General features: G+C 37.4%; 1 long non-coding RNA gene across 1 annotated transcript; it reads right to left on the reverse strand.

Annotated features, from left to right (window-relative positions):
* Nucleotides 1-3,644: 3,644 nt before the first annotated feature.
* LOC309489953 lies at nucleotides 3,645-5,102 on the reverse strand. Its single transcript, XR_014202578.1, has 2 exons — nucleotides 4,565-5,102; nucleotides 3,645-4,526 (listed from the first exon to the last, which is right to left on the reverse strand). It is a non-coding gene; the product is annotated as an uncharacterized lncRNA (long non-coding RNA).
* Nucleotides 5,103-11,458: the final 6,356 nt, after the last annotated feature.

Genomic DNA, 11,458 nt, shown 5'->3' on the forward strand with positions numbered 1-11,458 from the left:
TTTTTCATGCCTTTCAATCACAACATCCTCTCCAAGACACTCAAAGAAAAATGTAAAAAAAATAATTACGACATGGCGATTTCATATTAATTTGTACGATAATGAATCATACGAAAATGTAAAAGTTTTTGGAAAAAGTACGAATTAGGTCCACCCCTAACCCCACCCTAAACATAAGCAGATTGTACAAAAACAAAGAGATCATATGAATTCGTATGAATTAAAGTGCGGTCACATTTACCGATGCTCTGCTAAATTCCTTGAGCGAAATCCAGTTATTTTAATTGGAATTGCCGCAATTGGAATGTCTGATACATACGTCACACAAAATTGGAAATACTTTAGGAGTTTCGAAGTCATCATCTGATTGGTTGCGTTCTTTAACGGTCTGCCTGGCAACAAAGCCGTCGTGATGCCAAACCCCCTCGTGGAAAAAGAACCTGTGGTGTTTACAAATGTGACAATGAGTGCTTATCATGCTCAACTAAACGCTGGATTTTCAAAAGGGAGTGTGTAAAGTTCCCGACAAAGGAGTTTTACATGCTAGGGACACCGACTTTACATTTTGAACAACAACAACTGTGAGTGGTTGCTTTACAGTACATGTCAATCAAACTGCCTCTGGGTGGTCCTTGGCCAATGAAAGCTGCTGTATGAATTGTAATGAGATTGTGTGAAATTGACCTTCAGCACCAACTTTCCTCTTCTTACTGTTCAGAAACAAGTTGACGGTATTATAATACCATAAATCTTTTCATTTCTCTTTTCGCAGGTAACTGTAACATAGTAAGTGAGTCCAGACTCCTTTCTTACAGGCATGTATTTTCTTGTTTTACAGCTCATTAAAGTTTTCACGCTTGCTTTCATTCTGGACACGTATCAAAATTGTTTGTCTATGCGTGCGAGCGTCATGCGGTTTCAGTGAGGAAGCAATATACTGCATTTAGTGGAAAGGGGCAAGGAGATGTCATGAGAGAATAACATTACTCAGCCACTTAAGAGGTAGGAACCTTCAAAGCAATGTGTGCCACAAGAGGGATTGAGGATGCACAACACCAATCTGATAGGACCTGAGGGAGCAGTCAAGGTCCTTGTCACTCTGCTTATTATGAGATGGATTAAGCACGAGTGACTGACAGGGAGTATGTCTTCATACAGCCTGTAGAAATGAATCTAACATCCAACATGATTATGTAACCAGTTATTATAAAAGTTATGTTGTTATTATTGTTGTTTAGCATGGACTTAATTGCGCTTGCGTTCCTTTCTCATTACTTGTTTTGAATTAAACAGAATTGTTTATTATCCTGAGACTGTTTGAAATTAAATAACGCGGAGTGATAATATCATTCCTGTATTCCCTGTTCATTATTATTTCATAAAGTGCGTTGTTAAAAGCCATTTATATTGACATAGCGTGTTGAATGGAAGATAGGATAGGCCTACATGATCTGGTTCCCGAGGTTTTAAAGTCTTACCATTTAAGTCGTCTATTTGTATTGCAAAATTCATGCAAAAAACACTTGGCCTATTTATTTCCACGATAATTTGAGTCCTTGAAAGTAGCACTAAAACTCTCAAATGTTCCGATGTTAAAATTGTTCTCTCTTTCCTAGCTTAATGTAGATAGAGAACTGTAAATAAGCCATTTGTAAGTTGATTTTCCTCAAAAGTGTAAACACTGTGGTCCTGTGGCGCTATCTAAACTGTTCTGTTTATTTGAGCATCCTGACTAGTGCGAAATATGTTTGTCCAAACAATAGAAGACGGGGTGAGTGTTTGATAAATATATTGTGTGTATATATATATATACACGGATGAGCCAAAACATTATGACCAGTGACAGGTGATGTGAATATCATTGTTCATCTCTTAACAAGGCCACATATTAAGGTCTGGGTAGATTAGATGGTAACAAACAATCAGTTCTCAACTTGTTGGATGCAGGAGAAATGAGCAGGAATAAAGATCTGAGTAACTTTGACAAGGGCCAAATTGTTATGGCAAGTCGACTGGATCAGAGTATCTCTGAAACGGCAAGGCTTGTTGTGGGTTTCTCCCGGTCAGCAGTGCTGAGAATTTACCAACAGTGTCAGAGGAGGGATGAACTTCAAACTGCTGTCAAGGCTCATTGAAGCACAAGGGCAATAAAGGTACAAGTCACACAAAATTTTAATGATGGTTATGGGAGGAATGTGTCACAACACAGTGCATCACACTCTGCTGCGTAATGGGATAGCCGTAAACCAAAATAGTGTGCCTATGATGACGCCTGTCCAACAAAAAGCTCTTAAAAAAGACACGCGAGTGTCGGAACTGGACCTTGGAGCGGTGGAAGAAGGTCGCCTGGTCCGATGAGTCAAATTAGGCTGGTGGTCATAATTTTTTTTGACTCATTGGTGTGTACATGTACATAATGTGTGTATAAAATATATAAAATGGTGTAATCAGTAATGATGCTGAAAATTCAGCTCTGCCATCAAAGGAATAAAATAAATTTTAAAATATATTCTAATAGAAAACAGTTATTTTAAATTCTACTTCACAATATTACTGTTTTTACTGTATTTTGTGTTATGATCTTAGTGAGCATAAAAGAGTTCTTTCAAAAACATAATCATAAAAACAAACAAGATAATAATGATTATATGAATATTTTGCATATACTGCTGTTTAAAGAAATGTTTCTAGACCAATAGCCAAAGGCAAGGCATTCATTGGAATAGCAACCATTTCATTAAACTACAGTAGACTACATCATTAGTCTGCTCTTTTTCTGCCCAAACGGAAAGTTAAGTGAAGTGCAACGGACAAATGACTCAGGAGAACTTTTCAGAGTCCAGAAAATGCTCTTCCTCCTTCCTCCATTTCTTGAGCAGGGTGTCCTTGGTCCTTTTGTAGCCAGTTTTATGGGAGTTTTGTCTTTTGATGGTGAAAGAGACTACACACAATCTGATGCTGTCATCTGTAATTGGTTGCCTGCCCAGAGGACCCTCCTAGCTGCCATTCTTCTTTATCTCTTCACTCTTATCAGTCCTTTTTCTCCTGGAGTGTCAACAGGGCACTAGATGTGTGTTCATACAATTGGAGGGCACAGCGGCAGTGATCAACCTTGGTCTTTGTATTGCCAGGAACAGGGCCGGCCCGCGGCATAGGCGGTATAGGCAAATGCTAGGGGCGCCACTCATCCATAGGGGCGCCAGAATGAGTGAACGAGTGAATTTTTTTTATTTTATTTATTTATTTATTTTTTATATATAATACTATTTTAAAACCATTAATTCGAAATACTACCCAAAAAAAAAAAAAAAAGTCCGGCTCACCAATCGTCCCCCGCCCATCGAGTGCTTGAAGTGCGTCAGAAACAGAGCGCGCGCGCGATCAGTTGTTGGTAATTTGTTGTGTAGCGTGCGCGACGCCGCATCCAATGTAGACAGCACTGCTTTTGTTAACACACAGCTCGTAGAAACGGGCCTGGCAGCTCGCGCCAGTTCTAGACGCGGTGAAAGTTTCCTGATTGTGACGGAAGGCCGAATTTACATGACACATTATAAATGAGCATAGTCTGCGATAGATACAGTGCCAAAAAGAAGAGAAGAGGATAAAAGGGGATAAAGACAGAGGTAAAGTGATGTAGTGAATGAACAATTTATGGCATAGGAGTAAGATACTATAATTTCATGGCAGTTATTTTTACCTTAAACTTAATGTTAGCAGTTGTTCTGAGTTCTCCAGAGTCCCCAGACTGTGTGGTTTTGTAACAATCATGTCAGTTTTAAGACGCATTTTTTATTATCACTTTTTTATTAATGTTTTACTCTACAGTTGTGCAGTTGTGGGGATACAGTACAGGCCAAAAGTTTGGAAACATTACTATTTTTAATGTTTTTGAAAAAAGTTTCTTCTGCTCATCAAGCCTGCATTTATTTGATCAAAAATACAGAAAAAATAATAAATATTGTGATATATTATTACAATTTAAAATAATTGGTTTTCAATTTATTATACTTTAAATTATCATTTATTTCTGTGATGCAAAGCTGAATTTTCAGCATCATTACTCCAGTCTTCAGTGTCACATGTGATATCCAGTCTATCACATGATCCTTTAGAAATCATTTTAATATTCTGATTTATTATGAGTGTTGGAAACAGTTCTGCTGCCTAATATATTTGATGAATAAAATGTTAAAAAGAACTGCATTTATTTAAAATAAAATAAAATATTTTCTAATTATATAAATCATCTTTACGATCACTTTTTATCAATTTAACACATCCTTGCTGAATAAAAGTATTGATTTATTTCAACCAAAAAAAAAAAAAAAAAAAACTGACCCCAAATTACTGACCAGTAGTGTATATTGTTGTTACAAAAGATTTCTATTTTTAAAACATTTAAAAAAAAAATTTTTTTACTATTTATTTATCAAAGTATCCTAAAAAAGTATCACAGGTTATGAAAAAATATTAAGCAGCAGAACTGTTTCCAACTTTGATAATGAATCATCATATTAGAATGATTTCTAAAGATTCATGTGATAGACCGGATGTCACATGTGACACTGAAGACTGGAGTAATGATGCTGAAAATTCAGCTTTGCATCACAGAAATAAATGATAATTTAAAGTATAATAAATTATTTTAAATTGTAATAATATATCACAATATTAAAAAAAAATCTGTATTTTTGATCAAATAAATGCAGGCTTGATGAGCAGAAGAAATTTCTTTCAAAAACATTAAAAATAGTAATGTTTCCAAACTTTTGGCCTGTACATTTTATGGCATAGTAATGATATTTATTTACAGGTTTATTCAAAATAGCAAAGTTCACATTAAATCTTTATTGTAAATCGTGCTATAAAAGATAATGGGGACTTGACTTGAATGCTATGTAATGCTCTTGGTATTTGTGTTTAGGCTGTAATGTGTGTGTGTGTGTGTGTGTGTATATAGGCCTATATATATATATATATATATATATATATATATATATATATATATGCTAAATCATGAACACAATGACGGGGTGAAATGGGCTGTGATGCATGGGGCGCCAGGTAAAATCTTGCCTAGGGCAGCAAATTGGTCAGGGCCGGCCCTGGCCAGGAACATTATTTTCTACTGAAAGGTCGGAAGAAACCTTTGCACCTGAATAAGATGTTAGGTCAGGTGAGCTCTAAAAAAAATATATAAGACACCAGTTGACCAAACAGATTTATATCGGAACATAAACATCATTCTGATTCAATAAAATAATACAATTTGTGAGCATTACACTGTAAAAAAATTTTGCTGCAATTAGTTATAACAACTTAAAATTTGTTGAAATAAATTAAATGTCCAACCTAACTAAACTAAACTTAATATTTTAAGTCAAGCACGAATACGTACTTTTTTAAGTCGAAACAACACATTATTTCTTATTCTAATGTTGAAATTGATTTAAATAATTGTTTTGCAGTGTGTAGTGGTTCTTTAGCCACCAGTGCACTGAGATTTGTAACAGACAGGGAAATTATCATTAACTAAAACTGCAACTATTTAAAATGTTTCTGTTGATTGAAATAAAGCTGAAATAAAATAAAATCTAAATGTTAGTTTTAAAAATTAGAATTATTGCCTTAAGTTTAAGATGAATCACTAAAATTATTAAAATAATTAAAACTAAAGCTTACTAAAACTAAAAAAAAATTAAAAAATGAATAAGCACACAATGAAATTACTAAAACATTTAACTAAAATTAACATAAAAATAAATGATAACTCAAAATATTATTAAAACTATAATAACACTGGTATCAGAACAGTATCATCATACTAAATAAAATAATACATTAATAAAATAATGTCACATATAACATATTAAATAATATATATCATTAAAATTTGTAAGCGTCAGATATATTGACTGCGGAATAAAGAAAAGTGGATTTGTTTGGGATGGAGGAAGTGCAGAAGTGGGCGGTGTCACTGAGGCAGTAGTACCTCATAAATCAGTCATGGCATCTGAGGCCAGCAACCTCAGCTAGCCAGACCCAACTGCTGAAAAATACACTTTTATTTTCTAAAGCTTTTGAAATCATGAAGCAAGTTCCTTAAGTCATCGTTTTAATGGCATGTCAGATCAAAGTCCTCATTGTGAACTGTCCCTCCCTTACAGTGAAAGCAAGCGCAGGGCTGATTCGCTTTGATGGATTATAGTCATTTTAATAATGGAGCTAAATTTGGAGTTGGATAATGTCAACATAAGTCCCACCCGTACAGTACCGTATTGTGGCCTCAACAACAAAATAACATGATTATCTGTCCCTCATGTCACTTTCTATTCTAGCTGTTACTGATGTTTTACTAAAAAAGTCCAGACTTTGAAGGTGAAGTGCATTTTTGCGCCACTTGCAACTGTTTTCAAATGGGTTTCGCAAACACTCACCCGTCTTATGGCGCTTTCACACTTTTTAAAAAGCTCAGGTAAGCTCAAATCTAATTGGACGGAGCATCATCGCGTCATACATTTGCGCCGCTTAATCACGCTCAGGTGAAAAGGTCCTTTAAGGTGCTGTTACATTGACCTTTTTTAACCCTTAAATGCATGAATGTTTCACCAATCATTATTACATACTTGGGTCTTTAGCGACCCGGATCTATATCTAACACAGATGGATCTCTGCCTATCATGATAATTTAATATTAGAGTAACTATATTAGTAATACTAGTAAATAATGCATATTGTGTTACCTTTTTGAGCTTGGAAGGGTTTCGTTTGAGCATCATCACTGTCCTCTTCAGAGCTCATTTCCCAGTACATTCGCCATCTCAACCATATTCTCAAAACTATCATTTTCAACATTTTCAAAATCAATATTTTGATCGCTGACAGCTTCTTCACCAGATCCATAACAGTGCCACTAATATTTAACTGCGTTCAGTACTTGCTCTGCAGTAAATCACTGAGCCATTTCAAGTTTTGCTGATGATACTTCCTATTCTTTTGTTTTCTGTCTGCGTAACAATGAGTGAAACATCATTGTGTGTCAGACATTGCCACCTTGTGGAATAAAGGTGATTTACACTTATTCATTCATCAAAGATTCAATTATTGTTGTGCAGAAAAAATATATACTTACAGTTACACACCTCGGGTCGTTAGCGACCCAATACAATTTTGTACAAAAAAATAAATGGGGAAGCAAGCATTCTTTTATCATTTTTTTCTTGTTATAGCCCATTGTTTATAATAAATTGATTAAGGAATACTAAGAAGGTTGATGTCTAACTTTGAAAAATGAATGAGGAGGAGGGTGGTGGATGACGTCCCGGGTCACTAAAGACCCGAGGTATGCGTTTAAGGGTTAAGCAAATTGTCACAGGTGAAATTTCAATAGCGATCATGCGATTGTAAATTTTGCGCAAGGGCGAAAATTTTCCCGACACAGATTTCGCAAAAAAGATTGACCAAGAGAAAGGTGGTTTGAAAGTAAATTTTGCGTGAGCTGTGCTACACTATTGGCAGTAGACAGACCTTTCCCCTGAAATTCCCAATCAAGTGAATACCTATTAGAATTCCTGGATTTTGCCTGGGGAACAACGGTAACGTGACCGTACCGTAAGTCTCTTGGACTTATACTGACACCAAGTGGAGTTGAGGAAGCATCACTCAAAACTGGAGCCATTATCTCATCTATTTTTTAATCTATGATTCGTTTATTTATCTGTAAAACTTTAATGAAGAACAGATTACTTTTTTAAATCATTTTCAATGAATGTTGCCCCCTATTACATTATGACTAACTACATTTAGTATGATTGACTACAATTATTTCACTAATTAGATTTGTATTCCATAAACATGAGACAATATGCCAAGCACATTGGCCCAGAGAAGAATATGAGATGACGGAGAGTGACGAGAGCAGAAGAATCACGGAAAGCAGGGAATCGCCAGGGAAACAGAGGTGACAGGGACTGGGAGAGAGGGAATGGCTGTTTCTGCCTCGTTCCACAGAGATTCATTGCTCTCCTCATCAATCATGGAGGGCTGATGAAATTGTTCCTGCCCAGAGAGAGCCTCATGGCTCTCATGTGCAGAGTTGGCATAAATCCTGCTGGCAGGGAATAGAAGTGGATTATATTGTGCAAATTAATTGTTCTTTGAATTTGCCACTTTTTCTTCCTGCCCGCGGAGGGCTTGGAACATGAGCAGCATATTGTCTTTTTCTCATAGCTGTTTTTTATTTTTTTGTGTGTGCTGGCATATCTCCTAGATTCTTACCTTTTGAGAGGAACCATGTCAGTAATTTCAATTTGAAAGGGAAAAGGTTGAGGATCAGCCTCGGAGAGCATTTTATGGATCTAAGTATTCCAAGCAGAAGGTCAAAAATGGACAGATCTTTATTATTTCAGCCAGAAACCCATAAATTCCCATAAGCACATAAATATCCACACCTTCACTGAAGAATAAACAAAGAAGCACCGCCTTCACCTGCAGATCACTCATTAATGTGTTCCGCTTATTTTTAGACCACTTCCCCTTAGTTTGATCGGGCCGGAGCTGTAGACAAGCTTGGAGATGTCTCTCTCTCATTAGTGTTTAACACAGGACTCTTGCCATCAAGGTCAACAGGACCCCTGTGCCTGTTGAGAAGGGCCTTGCCAAAACTAATGAGAGGACCACCGGTCGCAAAGAACAACTTCTTTATTTTCCTGCTCTGGTTCAGACATTCACTGTCCTTTGCCTGACCAAAAGGTGATACATATTTTTGCATTTGTTTGCTTGCAGTTAGTTATATAATAAGTTAGCGCTGCATAGATCTAGGTATGATCTCCAATTGATAGTTTATTTATTTTAAATAGCCTAGTATTGATTTTATCTAGCCTATTTATCCTACTTTTGAAATTTATTGCAAGACATTTGCAAAATTACACAAATCTGGGTTTTGTGTCTCGGATACAGAAATTTTGGAGACATGGGTTCTGTAAAATTGATATAAAATAAAACTCATAGCTCATATGTTATTTAGTTTGACCTTCTGAGTCTGACAATCATATTTTATGAAGGTTAAGCAAGCATGCACCTAAATGACAATTTGTTGTAAAAAGAAAAATGTGCCCCTTATAAAAAATCCTCTAACGCCTGCATACTGCATGCTTTCCTTTGAAGGTAGATCGATATTTCAATGGTAAATCAGCACAAAAAATAAATAAATGTATTCACCATTTCAACGTGTTGAGTAACTGTAATGTGCTGAATGCTACTAAAACTTACGAGCAGTGCAATACTGCCCTCTAGAGGATTTCTAAAAAAGTAATTTCCAAGTATTGGCTAGATTATCCTGTTGTTATTGTCAAATCTTTCATTTAATTTCTAAATCCAGAATGCGGGTCAGCAGTTCGTAAAAAAAAAAAAAAAAAAAGAAGCTTACATGGCCTAAAGGAATATGATACTTTTAGGACTCCTTATTTGAACTTATATAGCCTACATGATGAAGATGCTTGGGGATTAAAGAAAACCACAGAGTATGAACATGATAAATTCCAGTCATGCAGACATGGACAATGCGTGCCAAACGCACATCAAAGCGTCCGCATGTTGTTGAACACAATTAAATGTTCGATTAGTGTTTAGTGAATCACTTAACAAATTCGGTCTGACTGAATTGCTTTGTCTAACGGTTCTAGAGTCAACAAGTGTGTTCGACTTGAATCGGCGGCTACGGTACTTGAAGCAGTGAATTTGGGTTAGAAATTTTGTCCGACTTGAGACAGCCCCATCGCCACGTGACTGTGACGTATGCCATCAAAGAACCGCCAGAGCGATTCGAGAGCAGCCGGCTGGTTCTGTCAGCGCAGCTTCTCAAGAGCGGCTGCGCTTGAGCTGTTCCACGATTAGCCGAATTTACCGCATGACACCAATAACGTGTACTTCATGTTCTCACACCTTCATCCCAAATCTGTTTTTTTATGACAGTAAAAGCTCTTTTCATGTGGTTGTTGCGATTGGTGTGTTCGACATCGGCTGCGGCTGGATGTAACCGATCGGCGAGAGTAGCCGCGTGCAAGCGGGGAGGAGCTGCAAACGGAGACGTGAAGTCGGACACTTACCGCTCACGTGGTGTTTGCAGACTTTACCACAGCTGAAGTGAAATAAATGCAATATTTGCCAAATAATACACAGATATTTCTCCGGCTACTCTCGAATCACTCTCGCGGTACTTTGATGGCACGTCACAGTCACGTGGCGTCGGCGCTGTATCAAGTCGGACAAAATTTCTAACCGGGATGCACTGCTTCAAGTCAGCCGCCGATCGGTCTGCGCAGAGCTGCATGAAGTCGAACAAGCCTAATGTTATATTGTGTCATGTTTTTTAAATAAAACTGATAGAAAAAACGTAGACCCCACTTAATTGATAGGCTTATGTTGAACTTTATTATTGTACAAACAGACGCTGTATTAAGCAGTACATTAGAACACACCTATTAGCCTAGTTGTGTTCGACTTAAAGCGGCGCTGCGCAGACCAATCGGTGTTATGACATCAAAGTACAGCGAGAGCGATATTAGAGAGCAGACCGCAGTACTTTGATGTCATACACCAATCAGTCGAACACAACTACTTTGACGGAAAAGAATCACTCGAACCGAGCTGTTCAAAAGAACCGCTCCCGGAAATTACTCGGGCAGCCGGGCTGTGTCCGAAATCGGGACCCAAACCCTTAAATAGGGCATTATTTGAGGGAACAGCCATTTGTAGTGCTGTCCGAAACCATAGCGGACATTATCGAGTGCACTTATTCAATCCCACAATGCACCGCAATAACGAGTGTATAATGTACGCTCAACAGCTAGAATACCCATAATGCACTGTGAGGGTCGTGCCGAATGAATTCCCGAGCAGAAGATGGCGCCCGCAGCTGAATAGTCCATCCATTTTCCAAACCGCTGGTCCAATGTGGCTACAGCATAATATCATACAGGTATAAATCCCTTTTAATATATTATTCAATTGTTTAATTAAGGTTTATACATGCTAATTTCCATGACAGAATTCAAGAGAAATCTTTGAATTAATACTACTGGAGCTGCCAGTTTGCTAACTATCAAATGATTATTAAACGACGAGCACGAACTAAGTGTCCGAATTCACTCACTCGTTTTTTTCACTCCTTCAAGTGGCCGAAATTAGTGGAGTAATGTAGGGAATAGTGAATGAGGGAATAGGGGCGATTTTGAACACAGCCAACTAAGTTACTTAAGAATTACTCGATCCGAGCTGTTCAAAAGAACCGCTTCCGGTCGGAAATTACTCGGGCAGCCGGGCTGTGTCCGAAATTGCCCCCATAAGAACCGTTCAAAAGAACCGATTCCGAAAATGACTCGGACTCACTAAAGCACACTTGTTGCATGTGTGAAACAGTTACAGAAAACTCCTCCCATGGACCGCCCACGAGCGGCGC

The sequence above is a fragment of the Leuciscus leuciscus genome (genome assembly GCF_965113295.1).
Source record: "Leuciscus leuciscus genome assembly, chromosome: 25".
Lineage (NCBI taxonomy): Eukaryota > Metazoa > Chordata > Actinopteri > Cypriniformes > Leuciscidae > Leuciscus > Leuciscus leuciscus.